This window comes from Oncorhynchus masou, chromosome 26 (assembly GCF_036934945.1).
Source record: "Oncorhynchus masou masou isolate Uvic2021 chromosome 26, UVic_Omas_1.1, whole genome shotgun sequence".
Taxonomy (NCBI): domain Eukaryota; kingdom Metazoa; phylum Chordata; class Actinopteri; order Salmoniformes; family Salmonidae; genus Oncorhynchus; species Oncorhynchus masou.
In genome coordinates this window covers 17,156,082-17,170,445 of record NC_088237.1, presented here as the reverse complement: position 1 = coordinate 17,170,445, position 14,364 = coordinate 17,156,082, and the positions used below count along the sequence as shown (strand labels likewise).

General features: G+C 45.1%; 1 protein-coding gene across 2 annotated transcripts in view; it reads right to left on the bottom strand.

Annotated features, from left to right (window-relative positions):
- Nucleotides 1–13,087, bottom strand: part of LOC135514900 (USP6 N-terminal-like protein) — a 94,800-nt gene extending 81,713 nt beyond the window's left edge. The window contains exons 1-2 of one of the 2 annotated variants that reach the window (XM_064938612.1): nucleotides 12,887–13,087; nucleotides 9,035–9,115 (exon numbers count right to left, since the gene is read on the bottom strand). The gene's annotated coding sequence lies outside the window, so the exon portion shown is untranslated. The remainder of the gene's footprint in view (nucleotides 1–9,034; nucleotides 9,116–12,886) is intronic. The other variant, XM_064938611.1, reaches the window with a different exon arrangement.
- Nucleotides 13,088–14,364: the final 1,277 nt, after the last annotated feature.

The window sequence follows — 14,364 nt, the reverse complement described above, 5'->3', positions numbered from 1 at the left end:
CTTTTAACATGAGTCTTCAATATTCCCAGGTAAGAAGTTTTAGGTTGTAGTTATTATAGGAATTATAGGACTATTTCTCTCTATAACATTTGTATTTCATTAACCTTTGACTATTGGATGTTCTTATAGGCACTTTAGTATTGCCAGTAGAACAGTATAGCTTCCGTCCCTCTCCTTGCTTCTCCCTGGGCTCGAACCAGGAACACAACAACCACCCTCGAAGCAGCGTTACCCATCGCTACACAAAATCTGCGGCCCCTGCTGATCAAGGGGAACAACCACTCCAAGTCTCAGAGCAAATGACGTTTGAAACTCTATTAGCGCGCACCCCACTAACTAGCTAGCCATTTCACTTCGGTTACACCAGCCTAATCTCGGGAGTTGATAGGCTTGAAGTCATAAACAGTGCAATGCTTGACGCACAACGAAGAGCTGCTGGCAAAACGCACAAAAGTGCTGTTTGAATGAATGCTTACGAGCCTGCTGGTGCCTACCACCGCTCAGTCAGACTGCTCTATCAAATCATAGACTTAGTTATAACATAATAACACACAGAAATACAAGCCGTAGGTCATTAATATGTTTGAAACCGGAAACTATCATCTTGAAAACAAGACGTTTATTCTTTCAGTGAAATACGGAACCGTTCCGTATTTTGTCTAAGAGGTGGCATCCATGAGTCTAAATATTCCTGTTACATTGCACAACCTTCAATGTTATGTCATAATTACGTAAAATTCTGGCAAATTAGGCAGCCCAAACTGTTGCATATACACTGGCTGAGTGCAACGAACGCAAGAGAAGTGACACAATTTCACCTGGTTAATATTGCCTGCTAACCTGGATTTCTTTTAGCTAAATATGCAGGTTTAAAAATATATACTTCTGTGTATTGATTTTAAGAAAGGCATTGATGTTCATGGTTAGGTACACATTGGAACAACGATACGCACCGCATCAATTATATGCAATGCAGGACACGCTAAATAATATCTAGTAATATCATCAACCATGTGTAGTTAACTAGTGATTATGATTGATATGTTTTTTATAAAATAAGTTTAATGCTAGCTAGCAACTTACCTTGGCTTCTACTGCATTCGGGTAACAGGCAGGCTCGTTGTGGAGTGCAATGAGAGGCAGGTGGTTAGAGCGTTGGACCTATTTACTGTAAGGTTGCAAGATTGAATCCCCCGAGCTGACAAGGTGAAAATCTGTCGTTCTGCCCCTGAATGAGGCAGTTAACCCACCGTTTCTAGGCCGTCATTGTAATAAGAATGTGTTCTTAACTGACTTGCCTAGTTAAATAAAAATTAAAAAGGTGTAAAAATAATAATAATGAATAAAAAAATCTGCCAAATCGGTGTCCAAAAACACAGATTTCCGATTGTTATGAAAATGTGAAATCGGCCCTAATTAATCGGCCATTCCGATTAATTGGTCGACCTCTAGTGTGTGTGTGTACGTACACACACACAGTACCAGTCAGAAGTCTGGACACACCTACTCATTCAAGGGTTTTTATTTTTTTACATTGTATAATAGTAGTGAAGACATCAAAACTATGAAATAATACACATCCAGAGTGTGCAGCTGTCATCAAGGCAAAGGGCAGCGCCTTTGAAGAATCTGAAATATAAAATATATTTTGATTTGTTTAACACTTTTTTGGTGACTACAGTCTTGGCCAAAAGTTTTGAGAATTAATTTTCACAAAGTCTGCTGCCTCAGTTTGTATGATGGCAATTTGCATATACTCCAGAATGTTATAAAGAGTGATCAGATGAATTGCAATTAATTGCAATGTCCTTCTTTGCCTTGCAAATTAACTGAATCCCCCAAAAACATTTCCACTGCATTTCAGCCCTGCCACAAAAGGACCAGCTGACATCATGTCAGTGATTCTCTCGTTAACACAGGTGTGAGTGTTGACGAGGACAAGGCTGGAGATCACTCTGTGAGTTTGAATAACAGACTGGAAGCTGTTATGGGGTGGTGCTTGGAATCATTGTTCTTCCTCTGTCAACCACGGTTACCTGCAAGGAAACGCGTACCATCATCATTGCTTTGCACAAAAAGGGCTTCACAGGCAAGGATATTGCTGGCAGTAAGATTGCACCTAAATCAACCATTTATCAGATCATCAAAAACTTCAAGGAGAGCTGTTCAATTGTTGTGAAGAAGGCTTCAGGGTGCCCAAGAAAGTCCAGCAAGCGCCAGGACCGTCTCCTAAAGTTGATTCAGCTGCGGGATCGGGGCACCACCAGTACAGAGCTTGCTCAGGAATGGCAGCAGGCAGGTGTGAGTGCATCTGCACGCACAGTGAGGCAAAGACTTTTGGAGGATGGCCTGGTGTCAAGAAGGGCAGCAAAGAAGTCACTTCTCTCCAGGAAAAACATCAGGGACAGACTGATATTCTGCAAAAGGTACAGGGATTGGACTGCTGAGGACTGGGGTAAAGTCATTTTCTCTGATGAATCCCCTTTCTCATAGTTTGGGGCATCTGGAAAAAAGCTTGTCCGGAGAAGACAAGGTGAGCGCTACCATTAGTCCTGTGTCATGCCAACAGTAAAGCATCCTGAGACCATTCATGTGTGGGGTTGCTTCTCAGCCAAGGGAGTGGGCTCACTCACAATTTTGCCTAGGAACACAGCCATGAATAAAGAATGGTACCAACACATTCTCAGAGAGAAACTTCTCTCAACCATCCAGGTGACGAACAATGCCTTTTCCAGCATGATGGAGCACCTTGACATAAGGCAAAAGTGATAACTAAGTGGCTCGGGGAACAAAACATCAATATTTTGGGTCCATAGCCAGGAAACTCCCCAGACCTTAATCCCATTGAGAACTTGTGGTCAATCCTCAAGAGGCGGGTGGACAAACAAAACCCCACAAATTGTGACAAACTCCAAGCATTGATTATGCAAGAATGGGCTGCCATCAGTCAGGATGTGGCCCAGAGGTTAATTGACAGCATGCCAGGGCAGATTGCAGAGGTCTTAAAAAAGAATGGTCAACACTGCAAATATTGACTCTTTGCATCAACTTCATGCAATTGTGAATAAAAGCCTTTGACACTTATGAAATGCTTGTAATTATACTTCAGTATTCCATAGTAACATCTGACAAAAATATCTAAAGACACTGAAGCAGCAAACGTTGTGGAAATTAATATTTGTGTCATTCTCAAAACTTTTGGCCACGGCTGTACATGATTCCATGTGTTATTTCATAGTGTTGATGTCTTCACTATTATTCTACGATATAGAAAATAGTACAAATAAAGAAATACCCTTGAATCAGTATCTGTGTCCAAATGTTTGACTGCTACTGTATATATCCTCAGGAGGGTGTTAAACGATGAGAGACAGAGACATTCCTACAATTGTGCTGTACATGAGACTACAGGTAGATTCCAATCCTCTACCCTGGTTGACTCACATCTAAATAGCCCCACCTACTGTAGCTATATCTAGTCAGCCAGACATGTTGCATACACCTGTTGTGGTTCAGTCAGCAAAGACCTGACTAAGGAAAACAATGGGTTAATAGATTGGGCTCAGGCCTGAGTGTGTGGGCTGAGAGTCTTAGCTTTAAGGCGGTGAACTGGGATAAGGGAAACCAGACCATATGTTCACCTCTGCTCTGACCCAGGTCTACAGCCAGCTAATCAACAGCAGCATTACTGAGCAGCCAGCGGAAACACAGCCAATCAACAGTAATGTTACAGGAAGATTGAGGAGGCAGAGGGACCTCAAAGCCCTATTAAAATAGACACAACTCTGTATTATTATGGAGTTAGTAGTATCTGTCCAAAGCTGAGAAGGTCAGGCATAAAGGAACATTGGCCCAAGGCAGAGTGAGGGAGATGGGCTTGGGGCAGGGGTGTACTGATCAGTGGATGGACTTCTCTTCCCTCTCCAAGGACAGAGGAGCCCTGGCAGAAATGAGAGCATCAGGTACTGCCAAAGCAGCATCCATGCAACAGAGGCTGCCAAACACGCGCACACACTCACCTACTCACTCACTCACTCACTCACAGACACACACTCACTCACTCACTCACTCACAGACACACACTCACCGACTCACTCACTCGCAGACACACACTCACCTACTCACTCACTCAGACACACACTCACTCACAGACACACACTCACAGAGACACACACTCACCTACTCACTCACTCTGTCCAAAAATACCGATATCTGATTGTTATGAAAACTTGAAATTGGCCCTAATTAAAAAGGCCAAACCGATTAATCGGTCGACCTCTATCACACACACACCTACAGTCACACACACACACACACACACACACACACACACACACACACACACACACCTACACCTACTCTCACACACACGCACACCTACACTCTCACACACACGCACACACAAACCTACTCTCTCTCACACACACACACAAACCTACTCTCTCACTCACTCACACCTACTCTCTCACTCACACTCACACTCCTACTCTCTCACTCACACACACACCTACTCTCTGACTCACACACCTACTCTCTCTCTCTCACACACACACACACACACACACACCTACTCTCTCTCTCACTCACACACACCTACTCTCACACACACACACACACACACACACCTACTCTCTCTCTCACACACACACACACACACACACACACACCTACTCTCTCTCTCACTCACACACACCTACTCTCACACACACACACCTACTCTCACACACACACACACTACACACACCTACTCTCACACACACACACACACACACCTACTCACTCACACACACACCTACTCACTCACTCACCTCACACACACACCTACTCTCTCACTCACACACACACCTACTCTCTTTCACTCACACACACACACACACAGACCAACTCACTCACCAACTCTCACTCACATACACACACTCTCTCACACACCTACTCTCTCACACACACACACACACACCTACTCTCTCTCACACACACACACCTACTCTCTCACACACACACACACACACACAAACCTACTCTCTCTCTCTCTCACTCTCACACACACACACACACATCTACTCACTCACACACACCTACTCTCTCACACACACACACACCAACTCTCACTCACACACACACCAACTCTCACTCACTCACACACACACCAACTCTCACTCACTCACACACACACCAACTCTCACTCACACACACACCAACTCTCACTCACACACACACACAACTCTCACTCACACACACACACCAACTCTCACACACTCTCTCACTCACTCACTCAAACACACACACACCTACTCTCTCACTCACTCACACACACACACACTCTCTCACTCACTCAAACACACACACACACACACACACCTACTCTCTCCCTCTCTCTCTCACACACACACACACCTACTCTCACACTCACACACCTACTCTCTCTCTCTCTCACACACACCTACTCTCTCTCTCTCACACACACCTACTCTCTCACTCACACACACACACCTACTCTCACACACACACACCTACTCTCTCACACACACACACCTACTCTCTCACACACACACACCTACTCTCTCACACACACACACCTACTCTCTGACTCACACACACCTACTCTCTGACTCACACACACCTACTCTCTCACACACACACACCTACTCTCTCACACACACCTACTCTCTCTCACACACACACACACACACACACACACACACCTACTCTCTCACACACACACACACACTCTCTCTCTCTCACACACACACACCTACTCTCTCACTCACACACACACACACCTACTCTCACTCACACACACACACATCTACTCTCACTCACACACACACACATCTACTCTCTCACTCACACACACACACACCTACTCTCTCACTCACACACACACACACACCTACTCTCTCACTCACACACACACACACACACCTACACACACCTACTCTCTCACTCACACACACACCTACTCTCTGACTCACACACACCTACTCTCTGACTCACACACACCTACTCTCTGACTCACACACACCTACTCTCTGACTCACACACACCTACTCTCTGACTCACACACACCTACTCTCTGACTCACACACACCTACTCTCTGACACACACACACACACACACACACACACACACACACACACACACACCTATTCTCTAACACACACACACACTCTCTCTCTCTCACACACACACCTACTCTCTCACTCACACTCACACACACACCTACTCTCTCACTCACACACACCTACTCTCTCACTCACTCACACACACACCTACTCTCACACACACACACACACCTACTCTCTCACTCACACACCTACTCTCTCACTCACACACCTACTCTCTCACTCACACACCTACTCTCTCACTCACACACACACTCCTACACACACACCTATTCTCTCTCTCACACACACACACACACACACACACACACACACACACACACACACACACACACACACACACACACACACACACACCTACTCTCTCACTCTCACACACACCTCTACTCTCTGACTCACACACACACCTACTCTCTCACACACACACACACCTACTCTCTCACACACACACACACCTACTCTCTCACACACACACACACCTACACACACACCTACTCTCTCACACACACACACACACACACACCTACACACACACCTACTCTCTCACACACACACACCTCCTCTCTCTCACACACACACCTCCTCTCACACACACACACACACACACACAAATACACCTACTCTCTCACTCACTCACACACACCTACTCTCTTACTCTCACACACACACCTACTCTCTCACTCTCACACACACACACCTACTCTCTCTCACACACACACACACCTACTCTCTCTCACACACACACACACACCTACTATCTCACACACACACACACACACACACCTACTCTCTCACACACACTCACACCTCCTCTCTCACTCCTCCTCTCTCACTCTCACACACACACACACACACACCTACTCTCTCACTCACTCACACACACCTACTCTCTCACTCTCACACACACACCTACTCTCTCACTCTCACACACACACCTACTCTCTCACTCTCACACACACACACACACACACCTACTCTCTCACTCACACACACACACCTACTCTCTCACTCACACACACACACTACTCTCTCACTCTCACACACACACACCTACTCTCTCACTCTCACACACACACACACACACACACACACACCTACTCTCTCACACACACACACACCTACTCTCTCACACACACACACACACACACACACACACCTACTCTCTCACTCTCTCACACACACACACCTACTCTCTCACTCTCACACACACACACACACCTACTCTCTCACACACACTCACACCTCCTCTCTCACTCCTCCTCTCTCACTCTCACACACACACACACACACACACACACACCTACTCTCTCACTCACTCACACACACCTACTCTCTCACTCTCACACACACACCTACTCTCTCACTCTCACACACACACCTACTCTCTCACTCTCACACACACACACCTACTCTCTCACTCTCACACACACACACCTACTCTCTCACTCTCTCACACACACACCTACTCTCTCACTCTCACACACACACACACACACACACACACACACACACACACACACACACACACACTACTCTCACACACACACACACCTACTCTCTCACACACACACACACACACACACACACACACACACTACTCTCTCACTCTCTCTCACACACACACACCTACTCTCTCACTCTCACACACACACACACACACCTACTCACACACACACACACACACCCACACTCTCACACACACACACACACCTACACTCTCACACACACACACCTACACACACACACACCTACTGTCTCACTCTCACACCTCCTCTCACTCTCACCTACTCTCACACACACACACTCTCTCACTCACTCACACACACACACTCTCTGACTCACTCACACACACCTACCCCTACTCTCTCTCACACACACACACACCTACTCTCTCACTCTCTCTCACACACACACACCTACTCTCACACACACACACACACCTACACACACACACACCTACACACACACACACACACCTACTGTCTCACTCTCACACCTCCTCTCTCACTCTCACCTACTCTCACACACACACACTCTCTCACTCACTCACACACACACACACACCTACTCTCTCACACACACACCTACTCTCTCACACACACACCTACTCTCTCACACACACACCTACTCTCTCACACACACACCTACTCTCTCACACACACACACACACACACACACACTGCTTGGCTGAGGTTGCGTGAACATCTGGTGTGCTGTGTGTGGGCCGGCCACTTCAAGGCCAGGCAGATATAAAGCAGACCAATGTGCCAGCGGGCATAAGCACCCACCAGAGACTGGCACGCGGAGCTCTGCCAGCGCCTGGAGAGAAGGGGAATGTATTAACACTATCCCCTCTCTAACATGTGGTCTGTGTGTTTGAGAGGCAGGATGTGTGTGTGTAAGTTGTATAGTAATCTATTTAACTATTATCAGTGTGGGCTGACCTGTGATCACACACACGCACAGTTAAGGTCACATTTAAAGGGCCTTTTGTCTCTGGCAGTGTTTTCTGTGTGGGGAAGTGGAGAAACTGAATCCTCCACCCACTCAGTGCCCACAGCACCATTTTGCAGACTGTGTGTGTTTTATTAGAGAGAAGCCATAGCAAAGGCCTGGTTGCTATGCTACGGTAGCTCATCCGGGACCAGCTTTTCAGGCAGTGAAAGAAACCCCTCCAACTCACACAAGACACTGCCCAGACGGACAAACAGACTGCTCTTTCATTACAAACACACATCTACACACTAGTTCTCTCTCTGTGGAGAGGCATTACAAGAGGCACGACTGCTCTTTGTGCCAACTGTGTACAGATCCCATGTGGAAAAGTGTGTGTGTGTGTGTGTGTGTGTAAAACAGAGAGGGGCAGATGATAGGGGAGGAGATGAGATAATTTGTGACTGCTGACTCTTGCCTGAGTACTGCAAGCTGCTCTGTTTCCTCACTGTCATGGTATCAGGGCAGAAAGACAGAGATCCTTAGCATTGTCCAAGAACTGTGAAATAAGGAAACATGTTTGAAATGGCACTAGGGGTATTTTAAAAGTGTCTTTGTGTTTTTAAATTCTGTAGGCCTATCTTTTTAGTCTATATGCCATTGTAGTCTATGCAGTAGTAGCTAATAGACTCAGTAGTACCAAATGAATGAATGAACATAAATAGGATACAATAGTGGTGATGATTCATTCACTGACTTTTTTTATCAGGACGATTCAACAAACTTGTCGCATTCATTGTGCAAACGTGAATGTACAGCTTTAAAATGGTGTTTTTACAACATAACTCCTGATAATTCAACCAAGTAAAGCGGTTGAGATAGAAAAGTTATGGCCGGAGGGCTACTTTCCTATCCCGTCCAACATTGTTGTCACAAAATTACCACTAAAATGGAAAATACAATTGAAAAAATAGCTGACGCAACAATGCTGCAATGTTAGGAGAAAATACATGTTTGCTACTTCATTAACAGGAGCTGTAATGCATGAGGGGGAGCGAGAAGCTTGACGCAGCGCAGGAGCACAAATGTTTGTGACTAGGGGAACAGGAGGGGGAATAAAGATAGCAACCAGATCGACTCGCGCTGGTAGACTCCCTTATTGCTAGTTATTTATCATCATCTGATTACATAGTATCTGTTTTGACTGCATCAAACTGAGTGACGCTAGTTAAACTAGCTAACGTTAGCTATGCTAATTGAGGCTACATAACTAACCTCCCGAAACCTACAATAAATAACAACTCCATTCAGATTATTCATTACAGTCTCCCTTTTGGCTCTTGGTGTTGTAGCTTGTCCTTAGCATTTAACTTTTAGTTGTCATTTTAATTCCATCTTCCATTGATTAGCCTACTGATACACTACATGGCCCTTCAACTTAATGGATTTGGCTATTTCAGTCACACCCCTTGCTGAAAGGTGTATAAGACCGGGCACAAAGCCATGCGATTTCCATAGACAAACATTGACACCTTTCCAACAAGTCAGTTCGTTACATTTCTGCCCTACTAGAGTTGCCCCGGTCAACTGTAAGTGGTAGGCCACACAAGCTCACAGAACAGGACAGCTGAGTGCTGAAGCACCTAAACATCATCTGTCCTTGGTTGCAACACTCACTACAGAGTTCCAAACTGCCTCTTGAAGCAACGTCAGCACAGGAACTGTTAGTCGGGAGCTTCAATAAATGGGTTTCCATGGCTGAGCAGCCGCACACAAGCTTGAGATCACCAGGGGCAATGCCAAGCGTTGGCTGGAGTGGTGGAAAGCTCGCCGCCATAGGACTCTGGAGCAGTGGAAACGCCTTCTCTGGAGTGATGAATGACACTTTACCATCTGGCAGTTGTACGGACAAATCTGGGTTTGGCGGATGCCAGGAGAATGCTACCTCCCCGAGTGCATAGTGTCAAATCCAGAGTTTGGTGGAAGAGGAATAATGTTCTGGGGATGTTTTTCATGGTTCGGGCTGGGCCCTTAGCTCCAGTGAAGGGAAATCTTAAAGCTAAAGTATACAATAACATTCTAGATGATTCTGTGCTTCCAACTTTGTGACAACAGTTTGGGGAAGGCCCTTTCCTGTTCCAGCATGACAAAGCAAGGTCCATACAGAAGTGGTTCATTGAGATCGATGTGGAATAACTTGACTGGCCTGCAAAGAGCCCTGACCTCAACCCCATCGAACACCTTTGGGATGACTTGGAACACTGAGTGCAAGCCAGGCCTAATCACCCAATCAGTGCCCGACTTCTCTAATGCTCTTCTGGCTAAATGGAAGTAAGTCCCTGCAGCAATGTTCCAACATCTAGTGGAAATCCTTCCTAGAAGAGTGGAGGCTGTTATAGCAGAAGAGGGAAGCAACTCTATATTAATGCCCATGATTTTGGAATGAGATGTTCAACAAGCAGGTGTCCACATACTTTTGGCCATGTAGTGTATATCCTAATAACTGCCATAGGGAAACTCTGACTGTAGCCTAGTACCAGTTTGATGACTTGTGATTGGACCAGTAGCATAAATTATACCATATGCTCTCACCGCAGGAAGCTCGATGTAGACCCTCTCCATTGTGAATTCACGTGGACTTTAATGAATTTTGTATTGTTTGAATGGAAAACTGAGAATTAAACATTAATTGTTTTCCCATTTGTCACATCTAATACCAAAGGAAACATAACATATTTTTAATTTAATCTTTATTTAACCAGGCAAGTCAGTTAAGAACAAATTCTTATTTTCAATGACGGCCTAGGAACAGTGGGTTAACTGCCTGTTCAGGGGCAGAACGACAGATTTGTACCTTGTCAGCTCGGGGGTTTGAACTTGCAACCTTCCGGCTACTAGTCCAACGCTCTAACCACTAGGCTAACCACTAGGCTACCCTGCCGCCCCTAAATGGAGGGACAGATTTACATGAACTATGTTACGTCAACCACTGAATCCAGGTTGTGTTTGTTAATGCAGATAATTCCAAGCTAATTCCAACGCGTAGCATTGGTATCCTCACTAAAGCGGTAGGCATAGCCTATATGGGTGGCATGTGAAACCACAGCACGACATAGCTCATTGCTAATAATAAAACATTTTTAAAAAACAGGCTTTAATTTAAACGATGCATCTGTCAGCAAATGGCGTATATTTATTTGATGCAGGAGGCTGTGACAGGTAAACACATCCGTTCCTCATCGTTCGGGCCATTCGGCGGGCAGCCACGACCGGGAGGGCTCGTGAGCTACGGCATGAGAAATGCGATACTCAGCAACAACGCTGCCAGTACCGCACAGTGATACAATGGAGCACAATAGTTGATAACGCGAATATATTCTCTCTGATATCATAACGTCCACTACATAAAACAGACCAGTAGGCTATAGCTTATTGACTTGCAGTATGATACTGTACACGTGATTTGTTTTTGTGATCTGCTCTCATGCTGCTGGGTGGAAGCCAGGCAGCAAACTTTCATTCGTGGTAGACATTTGTGAAACAATGTATCGGTTTGCGAGTTCTATGTTTGCAATTTCGCTCTTTGTGGCATTGGCTACAAACTATCACCAAAGCAGTTTTTTCGGCCGCGCCGTAAAGCCAAGAATGTGTTAAACCGCATTATCCCGAAACGGGATATGATTGAGGTACTGCTACAAGGTAACTTCTATACCCATTCTCCCATGCAGCTCATCGCTGCTACAGTAGCCTATAGTCCCCGACGTGGTAAAGAAACGTGGATCGCCTTATTTACTCAACACAGCCACATGCGCAAAATATCATTCAATAACTAATTCAAATCGTTTAATTATACAATTGATCCCCTTAAATCAATTAAGCTATAGGAGAAACGTTGAAAGCCCCACAAACGTCAAATGAGTGAAAGGAAAGCCAAGCCAACCAGAGCCGCGGAATGCAGGTCTGTGACCAATGGGAGAGCATGATTTGTGTTTCTGCAGTCTGTCAACATCGACTCTGCTGCATGAGGCCGTCCGGGGGTTTGGCTAGGTACTGTAGGCCTCGATGAATCGAAATAAGAACAAAGTTTGAAGCTACTAAAACATATTCCCGATTGTAAACAAAACACTGGAATTAATACCGCATACCGAGTCGTTCAGTGCGGACAGCGCTACACAGACGCGTGTCCCTGGTTCCCATCACATAATGCCACTTTCAAAACCGCAGTCCGCTTGCTAGCGTTTAGCCAACAGTAGTACACTGACATCCATATCGGGGAAGTTGATAAGTTATATTTCCCAGAACATTTCGAAAATGGAAAGGACAGGTTTACCTTGTTCTAACTCTACGTGTCCGTCTTGATCACATCGCTGCGTGTGTTTTCCCGGCCAAACTAGAGTAAAACATGTCCATTGTCCCGTACCAGGAAGTTAGCGCTCTTCCAGAACAGAACACTTCTCAAACTCACTATGGAACCCCTGCAGGGCGCTGTGCAATCGATCCCACTCCAGGTAGCAATGCGCCGCCCGACGGGCTTATCTCACCCGCCATGTTGGATCCGAAACGAGGTTGCGGCACATAGTTGGCAAATAGTAAATGACCATTAGTTGTCACTTGCACCTTTTCATTTGCTAGAAAAAAACTTAACCACAAAGGAAAAGTAGTCTCATAGGCACAATTAAAAGAACAGCGCACAAGTCTTGCTATTAGCCTGTTAACCCACCTGGTAGCCTATAAATTCATGATGATGTTAAAGGAAAAAAACTATTTCTCAGAGTTCTCATTTCAAGCGAAAATATCCGGGGTTCTAAAAGTAATTTCTAGGTTATTTAGAATAGGCTACTTTGTTTTTTGTTACACAAAATTACACAAATTCTGCTATTCTGTTATTATTTGTAACCAGCAACCCATAGCCGTAAGCCTTGTATTTGTTATTGAACGCTGAAGAACTAAAGTGTATATTCTGCAACGTGATACTGCTCTTCTTTTCTCAGCGGGCCACCAACAAAACAAACCAACCTCCATTTATCCTCAGTGTGAAGTATCCACTATAGTCTAGCTATACAGTATACAGTATACAGAGTCTAGCTATATAGTGTTTACATACCAGTGATCCCACTGAGAGAGAGAGAGACTGCTTGTATGCACAGCCAAGTCAGCCTTCAATACATTATCAACTTTTTAACAATGTTATACAAATATAATGTTTAAACAATGTTATAACAGGGCCTGAACCTATCCGTATGATCTGAAGGTTTTGCAAAACTGCACAGTACCTATAGCTAAGGCCCTTGAGAACAAACAGAGTAGTTGTGTTTGCAGGACAGTGGGAATGGCCACTTATGTTATTCTACGGATACCAAATAGCCTAACCCAAACCCTTTAATCCTGAAAGTCATTTTATGCCTGCCTGTTTCCTGGTATATTATGTACCGTACCCACTTTTTAAAACAGGCATGATATCAGATACTCTCTTTCTGTGACACATCTAGATTCTTTTTAAATGTATTTTATTTATTTATCTGTTATTTTACCAGGTAAGTTGACTGAGAACACATTCTCATTTGCAGCAATGACCTGTGGAATAGTTACAGGGGAGAGGAGGGGGATGAATGAGCCAATTGTAAACTGGGGATTATTAGGTGACCGTGATGGTTTGAGGGCCAGATTGGAAATTTAGCCAGGACACCGAGGTTAACACCCCTACGATAAGTGCCATGGGATCTTTAATGACCTCAGAGAGTCAGGACACCCGTTTAACATCCCATCCGAAAGACGGCACCCTACACAGGGCAGTGTCACCAAGCCCTA